The 25,319-nt window shown below is 38.8% G+C and overlaps 2 protein-coding genes across 6 annotated transcripts in view; one reads left to right on the top strand and one right to left on the bottom strand.

Annotated features, from left to right (window-relative positions):
• ASH1L (ASH1 like histone lysine methyltransferase) overlaps nucleotides 1-9,231 on the bottom strand; it is a 201,575-nt gene extending 192,344 nt beyond the window's left edge. For 3 of the 4 annotated variants that reach the window (XM_046682970.1, XM_046682973.1, XM_046682971.1), the window contains exon 1: nucleotides 8,541-8,764. The gene's annotated coding sequence lies outside the window, so the exon portion shown is untranslated. Of the gene's footprint in view, nucleotides 1-8,540; nucleotides 8,765-9,141 lie in introns of those variants that run through there. The other variant, XM_046682972.1, reaches the window with a different exon arrangement.
• A 317-nt stretch (nucleotides 9,232-9,548) lies between these two features.
• DAP3 (death associated protein 3) overlaps nucleotides 9,549-25,319 on the top strand; it is a 35,021-nt gene continuing 19,250 nt past the window's right edge. The window contains exon 1 of one of the 2 annotated variants that reach the window (XM_046682772.1): nucleotides 9,549-9,671. The gene's annotated coding sequence lies outside the window, so the exon portion shown is untranslated. Of the gene's footprint in view, nucleotides 9,741-25,319 lie in introns of both variants that reach the window. The other variant, XM_046682771.1, reaches the window with a different exon arrangement.

Here is a 25,319-nt window from a genome sequence, read left to right as displayed (position 1 = left end):
ATCTCAGCAAACGGCATCAAATTATTGAGGCCATCATTGGAGTCATTCTTGACTACTCTTTTACTCAAACCCCACATGCAACCTAAGTTATCGTCCCCACTACTTTCAAAACATATCCCAAATCCATCTCCCAAATCCATCTCCCTGATAACACTCTAGGTTCAACTCCCAATCATCTCTTGCCTCAAATATTACAATGGGCTCCTAAGTGGTCACTCTGGTTACACCACTCTTGCATTTCAAAGTGCATATATTAGATTAAGTCACTTCCCTGCTCAAAACTTTCCAATAGCTTCCTGTCAAATCCAGAATAAAACCTAGACACTTAGCCAAGTCTTGTAAGCTCCTACATTATCTAGCCCCTGGCTACCTCTTCTACCTAACCTCTTCTTTCCTATTATTCTTCCCTGCCTTGTTTACTCTGTTCCAGCCCCTTCCTATTTCTTAAACACACCAAACACACTACTGTCTCAGGGCTTATGCTCATGCCCCAGAGAGCTGCATGGGGTCCTTCATATCATTCAAGTCTCTGCTCAAATACCACTGCTTCAAAGGACTTCTCTAACCACCTAACATCCCCTTACCCTATTTACATTCCCTGTACAACATTTATCACTGAAATGCTATGACATCGTATCCATTTATTTAATATTTTACTCAATAGAAAGTGAGCACCATGAGGGCAGTAACTTTTCACTGTTTTATTCACTGCTGTATCCCTTGGGCTTAGAGAAGTACTTGGTATAAAGCATATAATTAATATTTGTTGAATGAAAGAATGAATATCCCTTCTGTTAGAAGGCACAGGATGCAGAATGCTAGTTTTTATCTGACTCTGAACAAAGGTCTTAACCCACTGATATCCCAAGGGACTAAGTGTCCAATAGATTGCCTGGATAAAACGTAAGCACACAATAAAGATTTCTCAAGAGGAAGAGATTTCTGGCCTAGAATTGATTTGCTCTGGCATAAAACAATCATATCCCAAGACATTCCTTCAGAAATCTCTAGTATACCTTAAGAACAAAAGTCTTGCTTGAACCACATGTAACATGACGAGAGCAGTATGTTAAAGCAGTACTGAAAGATCTTGTCCTGGAAAAAGAAAATGAAAATGGCCAAGGACCTTATTTTGTTCAGCACTGTATCCTAGTGCCTGGCACATAATAAGCACTCAATAAATACATGTTGATCTTGTTTCTGAATCAAATGAGATTGTTTAGTGAAATAGCTGGGTTCCACTTTAGAAGAAGAATGCACTGAGCTCCTAAAACTCAAAGGAAATACTGATAAGCTTTAAAAAAGGAACTGTCAAAACCCAACCCACTTCAATTCAAAGACTTAAGGTTGTCCACGCCTATAGATCTAAGATATATCCCTGTTCACTTTGGAGACAAATTCTTGATTTGGTAAGAAGGTAAAAAGAAGCCAACACAAAAGCCTAGTCTCAAGTTAAGTGGGAATTACTTTCATATTCAAAAGTAAAATTCACATGTGAGGAAAATAAGATAAATTGAGAATTAGAAAAAGCATGTACACATGTAAGGAAGTTGTTTACATATACTTTCAAAAATGTATTTTGCATTAATTTTTCCTCTCATAGGAAATATATATATATATAAGGGAGGTAATTTGTTTTGCTAAAAAAATTTCTCTTTTCAGAAAATGAAGAGGAGAAATAACTTAATGGCAAATTTGTATTATGCACTTGCTACATGAATACATTATGCTAAGCACTTTACACATATTATCTCGTACAATCCCTCAACAACCCTACACTGTAAGTATTGTCATCATTTTACAGTCAAAGAAATAAAAAAACATAAGTATTTTGCTAAAGATTATACAGTCAGTAAGTAGCAAAACTGGGATCTGAGCCTAGTCAATTTGATTTCAGAGTCCATGATCTTAATCACAATTTGGGATTTTCAACAAATTGTGGGGAAACATACCAATGTGGAGGCTCAGAGATTTGTTCGTTATTAAGAAAAGCAATTATACATTTATTTTATTTGGCTGGATATCTATTATAATCAAGGCTTGATTAACAAATGCTGAAGGAATGAGGTGTATTGCAGTAAAAATTTTCTGAGTAAAACATAACCAATTATTTTCTTGATTTTAATCTTTGTTAGAAGCTATCTTTAACTGCAACAATATACTATTTTGTCTAAGTAGAGTGTATTGAACATGGTTCATCTTTATTTTGTTGATGATCTCTAAGTACAAAGGCCTTTACAGAGCAGTGAAGACAAAGGAACTCACAGGAGAATGGGTGGAAAGTATACTGATCCAAACTACAGTCCCCTGAACTAATTCTGCTGTTATACTCAACTTCATACCTTTGCAGATGATCTTCCTTTACCCAGAATGCCCTCTCTAAGCCTTACCGAATAACTCATATTTATCCTTTAAAACCTGATTCTTCCCACTTGTAGGAAGCCATCCCTAACCTTTCCTTTTTCCTCACAGATTTAAGAACTTCCTCCCCTTTCTACATGTATTACACTGTATATTGTAATACGTTTGTGAACATGATTCCTCTTACTAGATTCACAACTCTCTGAGGCAAAAAAAAATCATGTCTTTTTCCCCAACACCTAAGCATAGAAATGGGAATGGAATAAGCATTAGAAAAATGTTAGTTGGCTGAATGATGAATGATGAATGAATGAATGAATGAACAAACAGAAGAAATATCTGTTAAACCAAACTAAGCCCTAATCTTGTTTTATATTTGAAGTTTTTTCTCAAGTTAAACACACAAATGCAAATAAAATTAACTTAAATCTCTAACTCATTGCAGTGTCAAAGTGATTACTGTCTTTTTCTTCGATATGCTTCTGCATCTAAACTTTAACTTCCCAACCTGTATTATCATTTAGCTTGATGGAATCTCTACTTGAGATTTATATCCTCCAATCTCCTTTGAAGACCCTTCTACCACATATAATATTCACTCAATAATTATTATACATGACTGATTCACTCCCCTCTTTCCTCAAACGTCAGAGTTAGCAGTTTCTTCGTCCAAAGACAATCTTTTAAATTCTCTCCATTCGGCCCTGTTAGGCTTCTTATATCAGTAAATATTTAAACTCTGGAGCCTAAGAAACCTTATAATAAGGAACATCTCCACATTCTAAATACTGTCATTTACACCAAGAATCCAGGATATAGCTACTTTATGATCTGACACATGGCCCACCTGTGGTCTTAGGACAAATAAAACTGAATGGGAACAGCGATTTGGTATCAAGTGTGAAAAAGATAGAATAAAATGTAAAACAAGAAGAGTAAGTCAAAGATTCATGATTTATTTACTGTAGGACTATAACATAAGATATAACAAAAGATAAGTTAACCAAACTTTCACTAATGATGGAACTCACATTCATCTGAATTATAATATAACTGTCAGCCTACTGCAGAAGGAAAGGATATCTATCTAAATTCTACTTTACTAGCAACCACTTCAAATCTCTATACTCTGATTCATCTTTGTAACTCAAAAGGAGTATTTACTTTCTTTTCTACAATGGTTCTACTCATTATGATAATTATCCTTTGTAACATACTTCTTATTTAGCAACTTAAGATATGGTATGGATTTTCAAATGTCCACAATTAGAATTTCAAAATTCAAAACAATGTACATTTCATTCTCTTTTAATAGCAAGTTGATTTTAGATCAATTTCAGCTCCTGTTCAACATCACCAGTATTATCTGATTTTTTGTGGTACGTGGATCCAGTTAGAAAATGAAAAGGCACTAAGAGAAACTAGAGAATGTTTTTAGGATCTTGTCACTATGACTAAAAAAACCAAAACAATAACAAGTAAGAGACATTATTTCTTACTTGTGTGTTTGAAAAAAGCTAATAAGCTTTTCTAGCAAACACAGGAACTAACTGTTTGCATTTTTTAATGAAAAGATCTAAAAGCAGTGAGGTGAATTTCTATTCAGCTCATTCCTTCTTAGTTTGTAAAGGGAAATCCTATTAACAGGTAATGCATAACAGAAGAATTTGGTATAATTAGTTTAGTTCCAACTATCATCAGATACTTTACTTAAAAAGTTCATAAACCTAACTATGGAGAAATAATTCCTCATTTAAGAGTGAAAAGAATGTATACACTTAAGTATTTATGGATGAAATGAGATAATGTCTGGAAGATTTGCTTCAAAATAAGCAAAGAGGGGTGAGGAAGAGAGGCTAGTAGATGCAGATATAGCGTGATAACTGGGTGTTGATAACCGTTGAAGCTGATGTTGAGTACACGAGAATTATTATATTATTCTCTTCATTTCTGTATGCTGGAAATTTTCCATTTAAAAAATGACCAAAATTAAAATAAAAAAGTGTATAATCTTGCCATCAACTTGGCATATATCTGAGAGCAAATGACTAAAAACTATGCAAAGCAAAAACAATTAATGCCGAAAATAAAATCTTACAGATTCTTCAAACATAAAAAAAGTTAGATGTTCAATGAAGGAAATACAACTCTAAAAGAGCAGTAAGGTTATTCGTTAAATTTCTGTCATCACTTGAAGTCATAACTTATTCATTATGTTATGTCAACATTACACTGCCATTAACACCCCCAAAGAGGTAGTAACTAAAAAAGTGATTTCTAAAACATGAAATATAAGATTAACAGTTTTCATTAACTAAGATGACAAATTGTAAATATGAAGATCTAACCTCTCCATACAAAAGAATATAAACAAAAAGAATTACAAGAAATTTAAAGAAAAATTATATTTTTAAAAAACCCTAGCAATATAGCTCAAAACAAAACAAAAACTACTTCCACTACCCTCTCTTATGGCAGCCAAGTTTAAGACATCTCATGTTTCTGGAAAGGCTGGCACAAAAGTAGACCTCACAGCAGATTTCGGTAAGGCTGTATATTACCTTTAAAAGACTTAGACCAACACACATAACTCAAATAGCAACATGAAATTATTTAACTAGAGATGCACCACCTACACATATGGAAAACTTTACTGTGTGCAGGCAGACCATTTTGGGCAGGATTGAACGTGACCAATTCTTTATTCACAAGGTACAGAAGATGACTTAGAATAAAGCCTCAAGTAGCACCGCTAATACTGTAAAGACACAGTGCCTAGCAAGATATAGGTAAGTTATGCTCCGCATTTTAGAATACAACTCAAGAATAGGACATGAAAATCACTTTCCATTCTTGATCCGTAAAGATCCTGAATAATTTCTTGTGATTATTACAAGCATTATTTTTTAAATTATGGACTATCTCACACATAAAAGCGACTATACACATATGTGTTTACAGGCACAAATATATACACACTACACACATATATAACATGTTGTAAAAAGGAAAAAAACCCATGAACCTACTACCCAAGTTAAAAATTAGAGAAAATATTAAACTTTTCACAAAGTTATATGACACTTTTACACAGAGGACATGACAATAAAGAGAAGAGACAATCAGACCATTTTTCTCAGGATCTCTCCACTATCTTACTGAATCCTGTCCTATTAAAACACCTTTCTGAATTTCTTCTTCTTTTAAAAATGCAGTAATTACTTTTAATTCCCAGTACTAGATTCATGGGCAGTCTGTCAAGTAGCTACTGGATTGTACCCCAGAAGTGTTTTCTAGATACACGTATATTCAAAAATGACATTAAGATCTTTTTACATAAACTCACTATAGAAATACATCCAAAACAAGATAAGGAATGTAACCAATGTTTGCCTCCTTTTCAAACCAGAGTTCCTTCATCCAAAAACATCAGATGATACCAAAAAACACTTTTTAGCTACAAAGTTGCATACAGAGTGTGAAGAATTTATAGCTTCCTAAGAATAAGTAATGGCAAGAACTCTCAGCTATTAAGTCATGAAACCTCATCTTCTACTCCTCTTTGTCCTTCTGAAAGCTCCTGCCATCACACAATTCATAGCTTCAACTGGATTAAAATCTCTTCAAGGACAGAGGTCATATATTTTATTATCCATCTTTGTGTCCCCCACATAGAATTAACTCAATAATGTTTGTTATAACTACGATAAACTCCAGGAAATGAGTTTTACAAGACCTCAGTCCCAATGCAAAACTGGAAAGAGATGTTTCAGAATAAAAAAAAAATGAAAAAGAATAAAGCTATAACATTTGTGCCATATTATATTCTCTCATCACTTAATTCAGAATGAGGTACTAACACTGCAGAAATAAGTTCACAAAGAATAAAGAATAAAATAAAAAATAAAAAACACGGATCTTAAAATTCTCCTTACTGTCAGCATGCTCAAATACTGGCAAAGAACCTTTCATCTTAAACTCACATCAACAACTCCACTCTCAAACTATATATATATGTTTTTAAAAGCCTTTCAAAAGAGACCTGAATATAAACTGGTTCTACTTCATTAGAATTTAAGTTCCTAAAATTGTACGCACAATTTGTGTGATTGTGCTTATGTTCATTTTCCACAGTGAGGGTCTTTCATCAGATTCTCAGAAGAATAAGTGACGCCAAAAAACCTTAAGAACCACTAATCTAGCATATCAAAAATATTCCATTTTCCAGAAAAATAAAGTTAAGTTGGCTTAGTTCAAATATTCTTCCTTCATATTCATAGAGGGGATCCTTATTACAAAATTAGTCTTTCGAAGAATTCCTTCAGCCCAGCCAACAACTTCCAATATTCACAGGCACATAGATCAACAATTCCCAGATCCCAAAAACAGTTTACACATATATGCCAAAAGAAAATGCAAAACAAGGCACACTCTATCACAAACTGGCCATCCTGTTAGATTCTTAAATACACTTGTATCGTTCCATATTAAAATGTCTGGAAGATCTAAATTCCCTCCAAACTGAAAAGACTTTTGAGGAAGGTCTTCTAGTTTCAATTCCACCCTGACTTGTCTATCTCGCTGGATTTAATATATTATCACTGTCGAGACAGGCCCCCTCATATGTACCCAGACTGTTTCAATAGGGTCACCTTGATTATTCTCACCCCAAAGCAGGAACTGTTTATTGAGTATTCAATAAATATTTGTTGCACGAATGAAAGAAGATCCTTCTTCCCATACATTTAAAGTTAAGCTGTCAGCCCCTGTGCAGTTGCTCTGGTATAAGTTAAACTATGGAAGACATCCCTTCCTCAAACACACCAGCTCAAGTGTCAGAAATGCTCTGCTTCCTTCATAAACAACAAATAACATAATCATGCCACCTGGCAAGGACAACCTGCGTTCCACATACAGGTCTGACATAACTGATTTCTACCAAATACAATCCAACCAGTCACATATGCCGTTATCTTTCCAGTAGACTCAGATTTGCCTGACAAAGACCTCCTGAGGCAGCAGGGAATGGTGAACAGACTACTGGACTAGCAGTCAAAACATCTGAGTTACAGTTCCAAGTTTGTCACCAATTTAACGTGTGACCTTGGAAAAATTATCTCTTTATGCCTCAATTTCCTATTTTGTAAAATGGGAGAAAACACCTATTCTACCATTTTCACAGAAATTTAGAATTACAAAGAAACTGAAAGAGGACTGTGAAAAATACAAAAGCATTATTCTATCATAAAACGTTAATATAAACTCAGGTCAACAAAAAGGCCATCTGTTCTTTACACTCTCATAGTAATTATTCCGTTAAAGATATTCTGGGCCTTCACATTTACACAATTCTCTCTGTTCAAAAGAACAAACTATTCTTAAGACCCTAAGTGGCTTAAGTTTCTCCCACATACATACGCTACACTGTCTAAATATTGCCGTCACTTCTCTTTTCCAACAAGTAATACGGCGCTCCCAATCCCTAAAAGACACACACACATCAACCAACAGGGAATATCCCAAGTTTTATTTTAAAAATAAGCTAACTTATAAGGGGAACTCCATTACACTTACACAAATACAAGCAAACTCTTCCGGAACACTTTCCTTCCTTGCATACACACACAAACACAGCCGCTATACACCAACAGACCATCTGTCTTCCAGACTAAAAACATGTCTTTCCATGTACAAACTAAACAGTAACATTTATTAAACTTCTAACACTGAGATCATTCTGTCTTTCCTACATACAGTTCAGCATGTCAGGGACGCCACAGACCTGATCGTACAGGTAGACTACTCTCAGAAGATCACCCCTCCTGCCACTCTTATCCCTTAACCAGACACAGTCTGGACTATGGGGGATGCTCCAATCGTGTCTACACAACACACAAACTAACCTGTCAGGGGCACAGCCGACTCCGCCTCCACTCGCTTACTTTCCCGCCCCCTCCCCCAAGCCAGGAGCCCGCCTGTCAGGGACACCCCTTCAGCCCCGCCAGGAGGGACTTCCCGGTAAGCTCAGGATCCCCTGCCCTCCTCTCCCCTCCCCCATCCTTACCACCGCTCTCCCGGAGGTTCAGGTCCGGGAGATGACAGTAGCTCGCAGGAAGCCACGGACTGAGTCGCGGAGGGAGTACTTAGGCCCAAAGGCCTCCCCTGGCGGTTCTACTCACCGTGTCAGAGGCCGAGGCCGAGAGAGATGAGAGTGCAGGGAAGTGGGGAAGAGGGGGCGGCCGCCGCCAGGCTCCTCCGCTTCCCTTGGTCCACAGCGGATCCCTCCCGCTTGTCAGGAGGCGGCCAGCGGGTGAGCGGACTGGCGGAAATGCGAGAGAGGAGAAGGGAAAGGCGTGGGGCTAAGCAGGCGAAACTGAGGGGAGGCGGGTCCCGCAACCCAGACGGGGATCGTCTCCCCCACCGCAAAGCGAACCCAAAATGGCGGCGGGAGCGGCGGCGGCAGAGCGGCGGCGGCGGCAGCTCCTCGGGAGGGAGGGAGCGAAGGGCGCCTCGTGCCCCCCCACCACCCACTCCTCCCTCCTCGCGTTCTCCCCCTCCGTCCTCCCCCCTCACCCGACTGGGGCGACGGAGCGCGCACGCCCGCCCGCACGCGCCGGAGTGTATCCGGGCTCGTCGCTCGCTGCTCCCACCAACCACCGCCTTCGGCCGCCTTGCGCGCCCGCCAGCCCGTACGCGCTGGCTCAGGGGCGCCTCCTCGCACGGTCCCCCACGTCCCCTCGGCCCCTGTCAACCGGCTCTGGCGCGGACCCTCACGCGTACCTTCAGCGGCGGGAGCCCAAGCCTCCTCCTCCACCTCCTCTTCTTTCCTCCCCCCCTTCCCCACCCCCACGGCCACCAACCGCCGCCACGGCCGCCGCCGCCTCCGGCCCCCCCCACATACCCTCCACCCCTCGCGCGTGCGCCTCCCACAATCCCCCCCGCGGGACTGTTCCATTCCCGTCGGCTGCAGGAGCGGGGGCGGAAAAGACAGGCAAAAGCGGGCCGAGCTTGCCGCTAAGACTGGCATTACCCGAGTGGCGGGCAGAGACCTATGGCTGCTTACCTTCCTGGCCGGGGCGCCGCGGCGCCGCGGCTCGCTTCGCCCCTCGCCGCGGCCAGCGGCGAGCGGGCCGGGGGCGGCCTAGCCCCCCTCCGCTGGCGGGCGGTTGGAGGCCGCGGCGGCTGCGCGCTGAGTAGCTTCCTGCTGTACGACCCGAGCTCGCTTCTCTGCGGGGGGACGAGCTCTGTGGAGCAGGCTTGTGACCGTGTCTGCTGTTCACTGCGTCAGGAGCCCTGATCCGCGGCTCTCGGTGAGGGAGTGGACCGGACCGGGGGTTGGACCCATGAGGGAAAGGAGCGGGACCCCGAACCTCCATGAGGTAGGGAGTGAGGCCGGTAGGGCCGGCGACCCTCCGAGGAGGCTTTTTTCCGGGTTCTGTGTTGCGGACTTGGGACCCGAGGAAGAACCCGCGCGGTGGTCGGCTTTCTTTTTTCCCCACTTTCAGCTCAGCTTAGATTTCTCGAATTTCGCACTACTGTCTATACGTGATGATGTTTCTGTGCACTTTTACTCGCTCCTCATGGATGACTGCTACATCTTCGACCTCATTAGGGAGCCTGATGTTAAGAGAATAAAGAACCATGTATTTCTGGTTGAGTTCTGGACTCGATCTCCCATGTCTTGTGTGTCCTTCGGAAAGTTGTTTTCCTTAATTCCCTGGCAAGAAGAAACGAAAAACTGGGCATAGAAATTAGTTACCTCTAAATCTGCCTGCAGGGTTGGCGTGTGAAATAAGATAATATATGTAGAATTAGCCCCTAGGCACAGGGAAAGTGCAGAGTATTATGTTATTGGTCACGGTACTGTTGATGTTGATAAGGTTTGTGGGTGTGATTGGTAGTTTGTGTCTATTGTAACCAAATCGTTAATAAAACAATGCAAAACTAGGCCTATAGGATTTCTATGGTTATTGGTACTTGTTTCTCAGAATTCCGAATGAGCATTTACTTGATGATGGAATTCAGGAGAACTATGGACTAGTAAAATCCACATATCCCAAAATTGATCTAATCTACTAGTTTTTCATTTCACTCAAACAGTAAAGCAGAATAAATTAGGGAAGGGATCTACCTGGGTTTCCCTTTCCTTCACATCTGTGGATTTCTGGGGATCCAGGGAATAGTTTGAAAATCACTGTATTAGATTGATCTCAAAGGTCTAGTCAAGCTCTGAAATTCAAGTAGACACTTCTAAATTTCCCCCTTACCGTATTTCAATATATGGATCAGGTTTTGTTTGCTTGCTTTGTTTTTTTAAGGTAAACAGGAATTCAGCCTTAATTACCTCACTGTATATTTGCTTTTCCTAACCATATTTAAGTCCTAAATCTTAATGGAGTCCATTGGGGTTTTACATTAATCTTTCCTTAATTATGTCATGTATGCAAGTATGTTACCCTATCAACAACGTTTTTAATTTGAGGGCAAGGACTATGGGTAACATTTTTTTTATAGTCTAGTGCAAAGCAAGTCATAACAATGTTGAGTGCTCACTTTGGCAACACATATACTAAAAAAATGTTGAAATGAATGTTAGATACTTAAAATATGAGAAGGGAAAGAGAGTTAACGTTTGTGGAATACTGTATCAGAAGAACATGTGTTTGTTTTTTATCCTTATAATAAACACTTTGAGATGGTTCATCTTATTCACATTTTACACATGAGAAGCCTGAGGCTCAGAGAAGTCTGGCAATTTTATTTTTAGACTTCGGTTTGCCTGTCTCTTAAAAACCTAAGTTTTTCATTATACCACATTGCCTTCATGTAAAATTTCTCATCAGCCGCATAATTCTATATGCTACAAAGAAAAAACACTTTTTTTTTTTTTTCAGGAAGATTAGCCCTGAGCTAACTGTTGCCAATCCTCCTCTTTTTGCTGAGGAAGACTGGCCCCCTGAGCTAACATCCGTGCCCATCTTCCTCCACTTTATATGTGGGACGCCTACCACAGCATGGCTTGCCAAACAGTGCCATGTCCGCACCCGGGATCTGAACCCGGGAAGCCCAGGCTGCTGAAGCAGAACGTGTGCACTTAACCTCTGCGCCACCAGGCTGGCCCTAGAAAAAACACTTTTAATGGAATTCCACTACACCGGTATATAAAGAAAGTTACTTACTTATAGTCTCTGCCTTCAACTAGCTGTCAGTAACTGTACTGATTTATGAATTGTCAGCCGGGTATAGGCAAATAAGATAGCATCCTGTTCATTTGTGTATGCCCCAGTGCCTACCAGAGACTAAAATATATTAAATGCTCAATAAAATGACCTTATTGAATGAATGAACACTGAATTATTTGAACCAAGAAAGGCAGGGAAGATGGAGTAATGGTTCCCCCATTACTCCAAAGATGTCCATGTCCTAATCTATCCCTAGAACCGGTGAATATGTTATTACATGGCAAGAGGGAATTAAGGATGCAGATGGAATTAAGGTTGCTAATCAGCTAACCTTAAAATAGGGAGATTATCCTGGATTAGCTGATAGGCCCACTGTAATTACAGGAGTTTTGAAAAGATGGAGGAGGGAGACAGAAGAGTCAGTGTCAGAGTGATGCAGTATGACAGACTTGACTGGCTGTTGCAGGGTTTAAAGATGAAAGGGCAGCCTCTAAAAACTGGAAAAGTCACAAAAACAGATTCTCTACTAGAGCCTCCGGAAAGAACACAACCCTGCAGAGACTGGTTTTTTGGGGTTTTTTTTTTTTCAGGAAGATCAGCCCAGAGCTAACATCTGCTGCCAATCCTCCTCTTTTTGCTGAGGAAGACGGGCCCTGAGCTAACTTCGTGCCCATCTTCCTCTACTTTATATGTGGGACGCCTACCACAGCATGGCTTGCCCCGCGGTGCCATGTTTACACCCGGGATCTGGGCCGGCAAACCCTGGGCCGCTGAACTAGAACGTGTGCACTTAACCGCTGCACCACCAGGCCGGCCCTCCTGCAGACACTTTAACTGGGACTTCTAAACACAGAGCTCTAAGATAACAAATTTATGTTGTTTTATGCCACTAAGTTTGTGGTTATTTGTTACAGCAGCTGTAGGAAACTAATACAGAAAGGAGAGTCAAATCATTACTAACCTCCAAAGTACTCTGTCTTGGATTGTGGTTTGTGCTTTAAGTTAAATGGGTGTGTGGGATAACTGAAACTTTTCTTTAAGCAAAGTGATAGGCACTCAACAAAACTGCCTAGATTTCCAGTATTTCCCTACTGCTCTGCTTCTCCTGGCATCAGTTTTCAAGCTGTAAATGGACAGCTGGGCTCTATGATATTGCTGTATAGCAGCAGTCTTAGCTAAGCTGCCCTCGGATTTCCGCACTGGAATAGAAGTAAGTAAACATTTCTTTCATGGTGCTTCTTTGCTGGGATGTTGTCTAAATGCAATATGGATAAACAGGAGAAGCTCTTCAATATAAACTTTTAAAATAAGGTTTCAAATGTTAAAAGAAATTTTTAAAGATAAAACTTACTAGAATATCATCAGGATTGACTTTACATTTGACGAGTTATGGGTAAGAATAAGCATAATAGTCTAAATAATTTTCTATTTAACAAGGGAAGAACTCTGAAATTTTTGTTTGGGTACCAAGATTTTAAACTCATGCTTCAGGTGATTGATTGCCTTTTAGCAAAGTAGAAATGTACACTTCAGACTGCCTGTGTTCAAAGCCTAGCTCTGCTACTTGGTAACTGTGTAAACTTGGGTAGACACTTAGGAGTAGTAAGAAACAGATAATTTATAAATCATTTAATCCTTATAACAACCCTATGTTTAGATACTACCATTATCTCCATTTTAGCAATGAAGAAACAGAGACAAAGTTTAAGTAATTTGCTCAAGGTTACACAACTATTAGGTAGGAGAGCCAGGTTTCAAATCCCAGCAGTTAAATTGTAGAGTCCATTCTTTTAACCATTCTCCATATTTGCCACTCTTTCCTTGTCTGCAAATTGGAGATAATATTAGCTACATCATAGGATCGTTGTGAAGATAAAATTAGTTAATACACATAAAGCACTTACAACAGTGCCTGGCGTGTTCAAAGTGTTCAGTAAATGTTAACTGTTGGTATCGTGGTTGCTTGAGGTCTTTGAAGCCTTGGGCTTTTTCTGATGTGCTGCAGTAGCTGGCAGAAAGGAAACATTGAGGGAGGTGCTCCTTACTCCTACCTTTAGCAGCACAGCCCTTTTATCTCTTTTATATGTTAATAGTATAAATTGCTCTTAGCTTGGTAAAAGTTCTTTTACCAGAGAGGGGGAGAAAATATCTAGCAAACTACTCTGGTTCATGCCCTTGTTTTACAGATACAAAACCTGGTCTCAGGAAGAAAAAAGACTTTTACAAACTTAGAACAATGTTATTTTTTCCTGTAGAGAATGTTATGTGAAGGATACTCATCTGAGAAACCAGAGTTTATCAGATGTTCCCGAGATAGATTTAGATGTGTTGTCTGGATGGGGACCCACTGTTTTAAATTGTCTTCAATCTTAGCCTAACACTATTTGTTGCATCGGGGTTCCCTATATAGAGAAATATAATTCATACAGAATAATTATTTGTTAGTTTTAAAGGATTCCCTAGGGGGTTGTTGTTTTAGTTTTTTAAAATTTACTCTTTGTGTGGGTAATAGCAACATGGTTCAGAATTCAAAAAGTACCAAAGACACCACTCTTCCTCTTTTCCTGCACTTACAGAAACCCATTTCCTCTCCCTGAAGGCAACCAATATTATTATTTTTTGTATATCACTCAAAATATTTACCTTTTTATGAACAAATTGGATCTATTTTTCCCTTTTGTATATGGCAGTGATAGCTTGCTATATACATTGTTCTGCGCTTTGTTGTTATTTCTCACTTAATATGTATTGGAGATTTTTCCTCATTTGTAGGCAGAGAGCTTCTGAGGTTGTTTTGTTTTTAAACAGCTGCATGGTGTCTGTTGTATGGATTTGCTGCCTATCCCCTGTTGACAGATATTTAAGTTCTTTCCATATTAGAAACTGTTGCAATTGAATAATCTTATATATGTAGAGATCCCTATGTTTTTATTATGTCATTATAAAAATGGTTTTCGGCCTGGGGTTCGCCAGTTCAGATCCTGGGTGCGGACGTGGCACTGCTTGGCAAGCCATGCTGTGGTAGGCGTCCCACATATAAAGTAGAGGAAGATGGGCACGGATGTTAGCTCAGGGCCAGCCTTCCTCAGCAAAAAGAGGAGGATTGGCAGCAGATGTTAGCTCAGGGCTAATCTTCCTCAAAAAAAGAAAAAGGTTTTGCCTAGGTCTCATAAAAACCTTTTTTTAACATGTGCACCTTACAGCAGTTTGGACAGTTTTTATTGCATATGCAATATTATGAATATTGCTAATTATCGTTAATAACATTAGAAATAAAAATCAGGAAAGAGAATTACCTGCAACATTGCACCACAATAGATCAGATTGTTTTGTATTATTTTTCTTTAAGTTTTTATCTTTATGCATCTCTACTTCAGAACTTAATCTAAATGTACAGTTGGATTGAAGTCAGTATAACTATACCACTGAGCCCTAAAATTCTAGGGTGTTAAGATTGGGCATGTGTGGGCTGGCCCCAGTGGCCTAGTGGTTAAGTTTGGTGTGTTCTGCTCCAGTGGCCCAGGTTCAGATCCCAGACACTGACCTACACCACTCATCTGTTAGCAGCCATGCTGTGGCAGCGGCTCACATAAAAAGGAAAAAAAGAGGAAGATTGGCAACAGATGTTAGCTCAGAGTAAATCTTCCTCAGCAAAAAAAAAAAAAAAAGGAAAAAAAAAAGATTGGCTATGCACATACACTTAACATGTCTTTTGTGACGCTATTAGAGACCTCTCCGATGTTTCACCAGTCTGGAGTCAGTTTGTTGAGGAATTTTGTAGGTTCAGTTTGTTGAGGCATATCCAGAATATTCTCTAGCTTAGGAAGCAATCATAGTCCCTTCCATTTCCTTCCTTCCTTTGCTTTCTCCATTAGAAGTAGGTGTACATCCAGGGGAAAGGTGGGGTGGGAGGTGGGCACAAAGGGTGAAGTGGTGCACCTACAACATGACTGACAAACATTAATGTACAACTGAAATTTCACAAGATTGTAACCTATCAATAACTCAATAAAAAAAAAAAAGAAGTAGGTGTACATCGCATCATCACTTGCTCCCCTGTCATTTGGAGACAAGGTGTGTATTGTTTCTAGCAATAACACCTGGAGGTACAAGACTGAGAACTTGAAGAGGTTTGCACTCTTGAAGTTTGTCATAATCAGTGTTTCAAGAGCTTCAGAGAAACTCCTTTACTTCGGTAGTCCTAATGCTGCTCTGGGACTCCAAACTTGGGGAAACAGATATAATGAGGATTGGAGAATGCAGCATAACAAATTCTCTTTTTCCTAACTGAAATTATGAAAGCAATGAGATTAGTCTCCATGAACCTGATTTTTCCTGTAGGACTCAGGATTTAGAACAATCTTTCTCAACTTCAGCACTATTGACATTTGAAGCTGGATAATTCTTTGTTACGGGAGCCTCTCCTCTGCATTGCAGGATGTTTAGCAGAATCTTTAGCCTCTCCTCACTAGATGCTAGTAGCACCACTCTCCCAAGTTGTGACAACCAAAAATGCTTCCAGACATTGTCAGATGTCCCCTGGGGGGCAAAATTGCCCCAGTTGAGAACCACTGATTTAGAAAACAATTACTGATCATGAGGATTTCAGTCTAGTTTCAGTGGAGAAAAAGTCTGGCAGACTAATACATCTTTCTGTCAGAATTCTTAGAATGGTAAATCAAAATAATGCGGTTATGTATATTATGTCTTCATTAAAATAAGGCATTTGACAGTATCATTATGGCTTTTTGGAGAATTATGTACTGAATGTTTAACTGGTTGAATAACCGTACCCAAAGACTACATGTTAGTTAAATGGGTTGAAATTCCCTTAACCATTGACATCTATTCAGTGGTTCTCACTCTTAGCTGCACATTGGAATCAGAGGGGAACTTTAAAAAATACCAATGTCTGAGTCTCACTACCAGAGATTGTGATTTAATTGATCTGAGATAGAATCTGGACTTCAGAAGTTTTAATAATGCTTAGGTGATTCTAATGTGCAGCCGAGATTGAGAACCAATGATCTAGACTATGCTGCAGAACTCTTCAGGCAACTGTATCCTATTAAATTGTTACTTGTATGAGATCACTGAGGATATATTTTTCAAATTTATAATTTTCACAAAATTTTTCAAGGATAGGTAATGTGTTGGTAATAGATTTAGAAAAACAAAAAGATCTCCATAAGTGGGATCCTGGATTGGATCCTGTCATAGAAAGAGGCATTAGCAGAAGAGTTGGGGAAATCCAAATAAAGTCTGTAGTTTAGTTAATAGTATTGTAACAATGTTAATTTCTTGATTTTGATGACTATACTATGGTTATGTAAGATGTTAACGTTAGAGGAAGCTGGATGAAGGGTATAAGGAAGCTATTTGTACTATCTTTGCAATTCTGTTAAAGCTTTTAACTAAACGTTAAAAATTTTGAACTTGGGGCCAGCCCTTTGGTGTAGTGGTTGAGTTCAGCACACTCCGCTTTGGTGGCCTGGATTCACATCCCAGGCACGGACCTACACCACTCGTCAGCCATGCTGTGGCAGCAACCCACATATAAAGTTAAGGAAGATTGGCACAGATGTTAACTCAAGGCTAATCTTCCTCAAGGAAAAAAAAAGAGGAAGATTGGCAACAGGTGTTAACTTGGGGCTAATCTTCCTCAGCAAAAAAAGAAAGAAAGAAAGAACTTATGAAAAATGTTATTAGTAAAAGAAGATATCGGCAAACTGAAGTAACATTCAAAATTAATAAAATGAATTTTAATAATTCATTTATTCTTAGCTAGGTTCAAAGTTAACAGATAGCTGCACAAATAAAAGATTCAGGCCACCTAGGAAGAAATATGATGTAGTGATGAGGAATGTGGGCTGTTAAGTCCAATAAGCACATTTACATCCAAACTTCTCCATTTTTTTTAACAGTACCGTGGCTTCCACGTGTGAGAAAAATTGTGATTTTTGCAGTTCCTCCCATAAAGTGGTAAAGTCTGTTTCCCATGCTTTGAATCTGGGTTGGCCTATATAGGCTGCAAGAGAATGTGACAGAACACTGTGCTGGTTCTGAGCCAGGTTTGAACAAGTCTTAAATGTTTCAGCTCTTTTCGACCTTTGCCACTGCTATGACAAGAAGTCCAGGTCACACTGCTGGAGGATGAGAGACAATGACCCAGCTGAGGCCAACCTTGACCAGCCAGCCAACCTCAGAAGCATGAGGAAGCCCTACAGAAATAGGCAAACCTGGCCCAGAGCAAAAGAACTAACAGCCTATAGCCATAGACTTGTGAGCAATTATAAGTAGTTATTGTTTTAAGCCACTGCATTTTGGGGTGGTTTGTTATGCAGCAACAGTGGATGCAATGCTTCAGAGGATGCTATGATGATAAAATAACATAAAGCATGTAATGTATATAACACATTGTCTGGCCCATAGTAGTTAATCTGTGCATGTTAGTTTCTGCTATTGCTGTATTGTTTTAATATGGCTAAATAGCAACATTTTTTAATAACAGCTTTATTGAGATTTACATACCATAAAATTCAATATCTTTAAAGTATACAATTCAGTGAGTTTTTAGTATATTCACAGAGTTGTGTGACCATTACCACTATCTAATTTTAGAACATTTTTATCACCCCAAAAATAACCCATCAGTAGGCACTCTCCATTCTTCCCTCTCCCAGCCCCTGGCAACCACTAATCTAATTTTGGCTCAATAGATTTGTCTATTGTGGACATTTCATATAATTTGAATTATACTACATGTGGTCTTTTGTGACAGACTTCTTTCCCTTTGTTTAAAGATTCATCCATGTTGTAGCAGGTATCAGAACTTCATTTCTTGTTATTGCTGGATAATACTCCATTGTATAGCTACACCACATTTTGTTTATCCATTCATCAGTTGATGGACATTTGAATTGTTTCCACATTTTGGCTCTTATGAATAATGCTGCTGTGAGCATTTGTGCACAAGTTTTTGTGTGTACATATGTTTTCATTTCTCTTGGGTATATAAACAGGAGTCGAATTGCTGGGTCATTTGGTAACTCCATGTTTCATCTTTTGAGGAACTGCCAAACTGTTTCCAAAAGTGGTTGCACCATTTTACATTCCAGACAGCAGTATATGAGGATTCCAGTTTTTCTGCATCCTCCTGAACACTTGTTATCATCTGTCCTTTTGATTTTAGCTATCCTTGTGAGTTAAAAGTGGTATCATGTTGTGTTTTTGATTTGCATTTTCCTAATCACTAATGGTATTGAGCCTCCTTTCATGGCTATTGGCCATTGTATATCTTCGTTGGAGAAATGTCTGTTTAAATCTTTTGCCTATTTTTGAGTTTTGTTTTTTTTTATTATTGAATTATAAAGAGTTCTTTATATATTAAGGATACAAGTCCTTTATCAGACATGTAATTTGCAAGTATTTTCTCCCATTCTGTGGGTTGTGTTTTACTTTCTTGATGGTACCCTTTGAAGCAGAAGTTTTCAATTTTGATGAAGTCTAAGCATCTATTTTTATTTATGTCACTTGAGCTTTTGGCATCATTAAGAAACCATTGCCTAATCCAAGGTCACAAAGATTTACTCTTGTGTTTCTTCTAAGAGTTTTATAGTTTTAGCACTTCCATTTAGGTCTGTGATCTATTTTGAGTTAATTTTTGTGTGTGATGTGAGGTAGGAGTCCAGTTTCATTCTTTTACATGTGGATATCCAGTTGTCCCAGCACCATTTGTTGAAGAGACTGTTCTTTCCCTCATTGAATTGTCTTGGCACTTATGTTAAAAATCAACTGACTGTGATGTAAGAGTTTATTTCTGAACTCTCAACTCTATTCCATTGACCTATAGACATACGGATCAGACATCTGTGATCTATAGACATATGCTAATACCACACTGTTCTGATTACTGTAGCTTTGTAGTAAGACTTGAAATCTGGAAATGTGAGCCCTCCAACTTCTTTTCAAGGTTATTGGGCCATTCTGGGTCCATTGCATTTCCATATGAAGTTTGAGATCAGCTTGACAATTTCCATAAAAAAGGTTGCCGGGATTTTGATAGGTAACAGTATTTGTTTAAAAAAAAAAGGAACTGATAATTTTAGTGAACTATGTTCTAAATGAAACAATAGGGGCTGGCCCCATGGCTGAGTGGTTAAGTTCCCGCGCTCCGCTTCGGCGGCCCAGGGTTTCACCAGTTCAAATCCTGGGCACAGACATGGCACCGCTCATCAGGCCATGCTGAGGCGACATCCCACATGCCACAACTAGAAGGACCCACCACTAAAAATACATGACTATGTACCAGGGGGCTTTGGGGAGAAAAAGGAAAAATAAAATCTTAAAAAAAATAAAAATAAGTGAAACAGTAGTGTGATAGAGTTACAAAAGAGTTACTCTTGGAAATATAAAATCTAAGAATAATAGATCATACTTGCAGAGTATTGATAAGTAATATAGAGAAGGGACTTGTGTGGTGATTACTTTAAAAAACGAAGACATTTACCCAGAAGAAAAAAGAGGACATAACTATCTTCAATTTATTGTTTGGAAGATGGCTTGTAAAACCCTAGAGAAAGACTGGGACAGTGAATGGAAGCTACAGGGAGACATTTCACCAGTGTGAGATAACTTCCCATAAAAGCTGTCTGAAAACCGTATGGACTGCCCTGTGAGTTCCCATCAGTAGAAATATTCAGGCCCTTGATGACTGACAGTATAGTATGTGCAATGGCTAATGAGAAAGGCTGCAGAGTCATAGGTTTGAATTCTGAAACTGCCAATTTTAGACTGTATACCCTTAGGCATGTTATTTAGTCTATCCATCCCTATTTTCACCTGGGTATAATAATGTCTACTCCATAGTATTTTTGTGAGGTAAAGCCTATAAATTGCTTTTAGAGCCTGTTTCTGCAAAATACTGAGTGATTATTATTAAGATCATTGTAGTACTAAATCAGTTCTGAACTAGTTCTGAAGAGTTCCGTTCTTGAACTGAATCATTTAACCTGATTCTCTTCACAGAAAAACCTGTACACAAATGTTCATAGCAGCTTTGTTCGTAATAGGCCAAAACTAGAAACAACCCAGATGTCCTTCAACAGATGAATGATTAAACAAGCAGGCACATCCATACTGTGGAATAGAACCCAAGATTAAAAGAACGAACTTTCGATACATAGAACACGAAGCCCAGATGAATCTCCAGAAAATTATGAGTGAAAAAAAAGCCAGTATCAAAAGGTTACATGACATTCTAGAAATGACAGATTATAGAAATGAAGATGAGATTAGTGACTGTCAGGGGTTGAGGAATGGGAGGGGTTAAGTGAGGGTGGGCCCTGGGAGAGGCTATAAAAGAGCAACCTGAGAGATCCTTGAAGTGATGGAAGTGTTCTGTATTTTGACTGATATCAGTGTCACTCCCACAGTGGTGATAGTGTACTATAGTTCTGCAAGATATTACCATTGGGGAGAACTGGGTAAAGGGTACATAGGACAATATATTATTTCGTTCAACTGCATGTGAATCTACAATTATAACCATAGTAAAAATTTAATTAAAAAAAAAAAAGCCTATGATTTGGGATACCTTTCTTTTTTCTTTTTTTTTTTTAATTTAATTTTTATTGAGTTAATGATAGGTTACAATCTTGTGAAATTTCAGTTGTACATTACTGTTTGTCAGTCATGTTGTAGGTGCACCCCTTCACCCTTTGTGCCCACCCCCCACCCCACCTTTCCCCTGGTAGCCACTAATCTGTTCTCTTTGTCTACATTTTTAAATTCCTCATATGAGTGGAGTCATACAGAGATTGTCCTTCTCTACCTGGCATATTTCACTTAACATGATTCCCTCAAGGTCCATGTTGCAAATGGGACTATTTTGTTCTTTTTTATGGCTGAGTAGTATTCCATTGTGTATCTCCATTATATGCCCTCAGCTCCTTTGTTGAAGATAAGCTGTCCATAGATGTGTGGTTTTATTTCTGGGCTTTCAATTCTGTTCCATTGATCTGTGCACCTGTTTTTGTACCAGTACCATGCTGTTTTGATAACTGTAGCTTTGTAGTGTGTTTTGAAGTCAGGGATTGTGATGCCTCCCATTTTGTTCTTTTTTCTCAGGATTGCTTTAGCAATTCGGAGTCTTTTGTTGCCCCATATGAATTTTAGGATTCTTTGTTCTAATTCTGTAAAGAATGTCATTGGGATTCTGATTGGGATAGCGTTGAATCTGTAGATTGCTTTAGGTAGAATGGGCATTTTAACTATGTTTATTCTTCCAATCCATGTACATGGAATGTCTTTCCATCTCCTTATGTCGTCATCCAATTCTCTCAGAAAGGCCTTGTAATTTTCATTATATAGGTCCTTCACTTCCTTAGTTAAATTTACCCCAAGGTATTTTATTCTTTTTGTTGCGATTGTGAATGGTATTGTGTTCTTGAGTTCTTTTTCTGTTAGTTCGTTGTTAGAATATAGAAATGCTACTGATTTATGCAAATTGATTTTATACCCTGCAACTTTGCTGTAGTTGTTGATTATGTCTAAGAGTTTTCCAGTGGATTCTTTGGGGTTTTCTATATATAAGATCATGTCGTCTGCAAACAGCGAGAGTTTCACTTCTTCCCTCCCTATTTGGATTCCTTTTATTCCTTTTTCTTACCTGATTGCTCTGGCCAGGACCTCCAGTACTATGTTAAATAAGAGTGGTGATAGAGGGCATCCTTGTCTCGTTCCTATTTTCAGGGGGATGGCGCTCAGTTTTTGCCCATTGAGTATGTTGGCTGTGGGTTTGTCATATATGGCCTTTATTATGTTGAGGTAGTTCCTTTCTATGCGCATTTTGTTCAGAGTTTTTTTTTTTATCATAAATGGCTGTTGGATCTTGTCAAATGCTTTCTCTGCATCTATTGAGATGATCATGTGGTTTTTATTCCTCAGTTTGTTGATGTGGTATATCACGTTGATTGATTTGCAGATGTTGAACCATCCCTGTGTCCCTGGTATGAATCCCACTTGATCATGATGTATGATCCTTTTGATGAATTGCTGTATTCGGGTTGCCAAAATTTTGTTGAGAATTTTTGCATCTATGTTCATCACTGATATTGACCTGTACTTTTTTGTGCTGTCCTTGTCAGGCTTTGGTATCAGTGTGATGTTGGCCTCATAGAATGTGTTAGGAAGTGTTCCGTCCTCCCTAATTTTTTGGAATAGCTTGAAAAGGATAGGTATTAAATCCTCTCTGAAAGTTTGGTAGAATTCCCCAGGAAAGCCATCTGGTCCTGGGGTTTTATTCTTTGAGATGCTTTTGATTGCTGTTTCAGTCTCTTTCCTTGTGATTGGTCTGTTCACATTGTCTGCTGCTTCTTGACTAAGCTTTAGGAGATTGTAGGAGTCAAAGAATTTATCCATTTCCTCTAGGTTATCCATTTTGTTGGCATATAGTTTTTCATATTATTCTCTTATAATCCATTGTGTTTCTGCAGAGTCTGTTGTTATTTCTCTTCTTTCATTTCTGATTTTTTTTATTTGAGCTTTCTTTTTTTCTTTGTAAGTCTGGCTAGGGGTTTGTCAATTTTATTTATCTTCTCAAAGAACCAGCTCTTTGTTTCATTGATCCTTTCTACTGCCTTTTTTGTTTCAATAGCATTTATTTCTGCTCTGATTTTTATTATTTCTCTCCTTCTGCTGACTTTGGGCTTTATTTGTTCTTCTTTCTCTAGTTCAGTTAGGTGTAGTTTAAGATTGCCTATTTGGGATTTTTCTTGTTTGTTAAGATGTGCCTGTATTGCGATGAATTTTCTTCTTAATACAGCTTTTGCTGTATCCCATATGAGTTGGTATGGCATGTTATCATTTTCATTTGTCTCCAGGTATTTTTTTTATTTCTTCTTTAATTTTTTCCGTGATCCATTGCTTAATAGCATATTGTTTAGTCTCTACATCTTTATGCCTTTCTCAGCTTTTTTCTTGTAATTAATTTCTAGCTTCATAGCGTTATGATCTGAGAAGATGCTTGTTATTATTTCAATTTTTTTAAATTTGTAGAGGCTTGCCTTGTTTCCCAACATATGGTCTACCCTTGAGAATGTTCCATGCACACTTGAGAAGAATGTGTATTCTGCTTTTTTTGGATGAAGCACTCTATATATGTCTATTAAGGCCAACTGTTTTATCTTTTCGTTTAGCTCCACTGTTTCCTTGTTGATTTTCTGTCTGGATGATCTGTCCATTGATGTGAGTGGGGTGTTGAGGTCCCCTACTATTATTGTGTTATTTTTGGTATCTTCTTTTAGGTTTGTTAATAGTTGCTTTATGAACTTTGGTGCTCTTGTGTTGGGTGCATAGATATTTATAAGCGTTACTTCTTCTTGATGAAGTGTCCCTTTGATCATTATATATTGGCCCTCTATGTCTCTCTTTACCTGCCTTATCTTGAATCTATTTTGTCTGATATAAGTATTGTGACACCTGCTTTCTTTTGTTTGCCATCAGCTTGGAGTATTGTCTTCCACCCCTTCACTCTGAGCCTGTGTTTGTCCTTGGAGCTGAGGTGTGTTTCCTGGAGGCAACAAATTTGTTGGATCTTGTTCTTTAATCCATTTTGCCACTCTGTGTCTTTTTATTGGAGAGTTCAATCCGTTTACATTGAGGGTGATTATTGATGCATGAGGGCTTAATGCTGTCCTTCTGTTGCTCGTTTTCTGGTTTTCCTACATTTCCTTTGTTTCTCATCCTGTGTGTTTTAGCCTACCCATTGACTTCTGCAATTTCTTATGCTGGGTTTCCTAGAACTTTCCTTATTTATGTTTTGTGTCTCTGTTCTGTTTTTCAGTTTAGTGGCTACCCTGAAGTTTGTATTCAGAATCTCGTGCATAACATAGTCCATTTTCTGGTGGTCTCTTACTTCCTTGGCCTAAACTGATTCAGTCCCTTTCCTCCTCCCGTCCAAAATTATTATTTTCATCTCTTATTCCAACTTGTGTTGTGAGTTTGTGCTTAGAGTGATAGGATTGTCTTTGCTTTAGTGATTTCCTTCCCTTTCTCCTAATGCTATAGTTGAATATTTGCTATCTTGTTCTGATTCTATTTGTCTCCCTACTCTGTGTTTTGTGACACCTTTCTCCCTTTTTTTCTTTTTTCAGGTGTGAGGGCCTTCTTGAGGATTTCTTGTAGTAGAGGTCTTGTGGCTACAAATTCCCTTAGCTTTTGTTTGGAAAAGATTTAATTTCTCCCTTGTATCTGAAGGATATTTTTTCTGGATAGAGTATTCTTGGCTGAAGATTTTTATCCTTTAAGGTTTTGAATATGTCATTCCAATCTCTCCTAGCTTATACGGTTTCTGTAGAGAAATCCGCTGAAAGTCTGATGGGGTTCCTTTGTAGGTTATTTTCTTCTGCCTTGCTGCCCTGAGTATTCTTTCTTTGTCATTCATTTTTGCCATTTTTACTACTATATGTCTTGCAGTAGGTCTTTTTACATTGACAAATCTAGGAGATCTGAAACCTTCCTCCACACACATTTCTCTCTCAATCCCTAGATTTGGGAAGTTCTCTGCTATTATGTCGTTGAGCACACTTTCTGCTCCATTTTCCTTTTCCACGCCCTCAGGAATTCCGATGATTCTTAAGTTGCATTTTCTCATTGAGTCTGCTATTTCTCGGAGATTTTCTTCAGTTTTTTTAATTCTTAGTTCTCTTTCTTCCTCTGTCTGGAGCCATTCAACCTGTCTATCTTTGATTATGCTAATTTGCTCCTCTATGGTGT

Source organism: Equus quagga, chromosome 13, assembly GCF_021613505.1.
Source record: "Equus quagga isolate Etosha38 chromosome 13, UCLA_HA_Equagga_1.0, whole genome shotgun sequence".
NCBI classification, from domain to species: Eukaryota; Metazoa; Chordata; class Mammalia; order Perissodactyla; family Equidae; genus Equus; species Equus quagga.
Note: the sequence above shows the minus strand (reverse complement) of the source record. Positions and strands in the feature narration are given on the sequence as shown.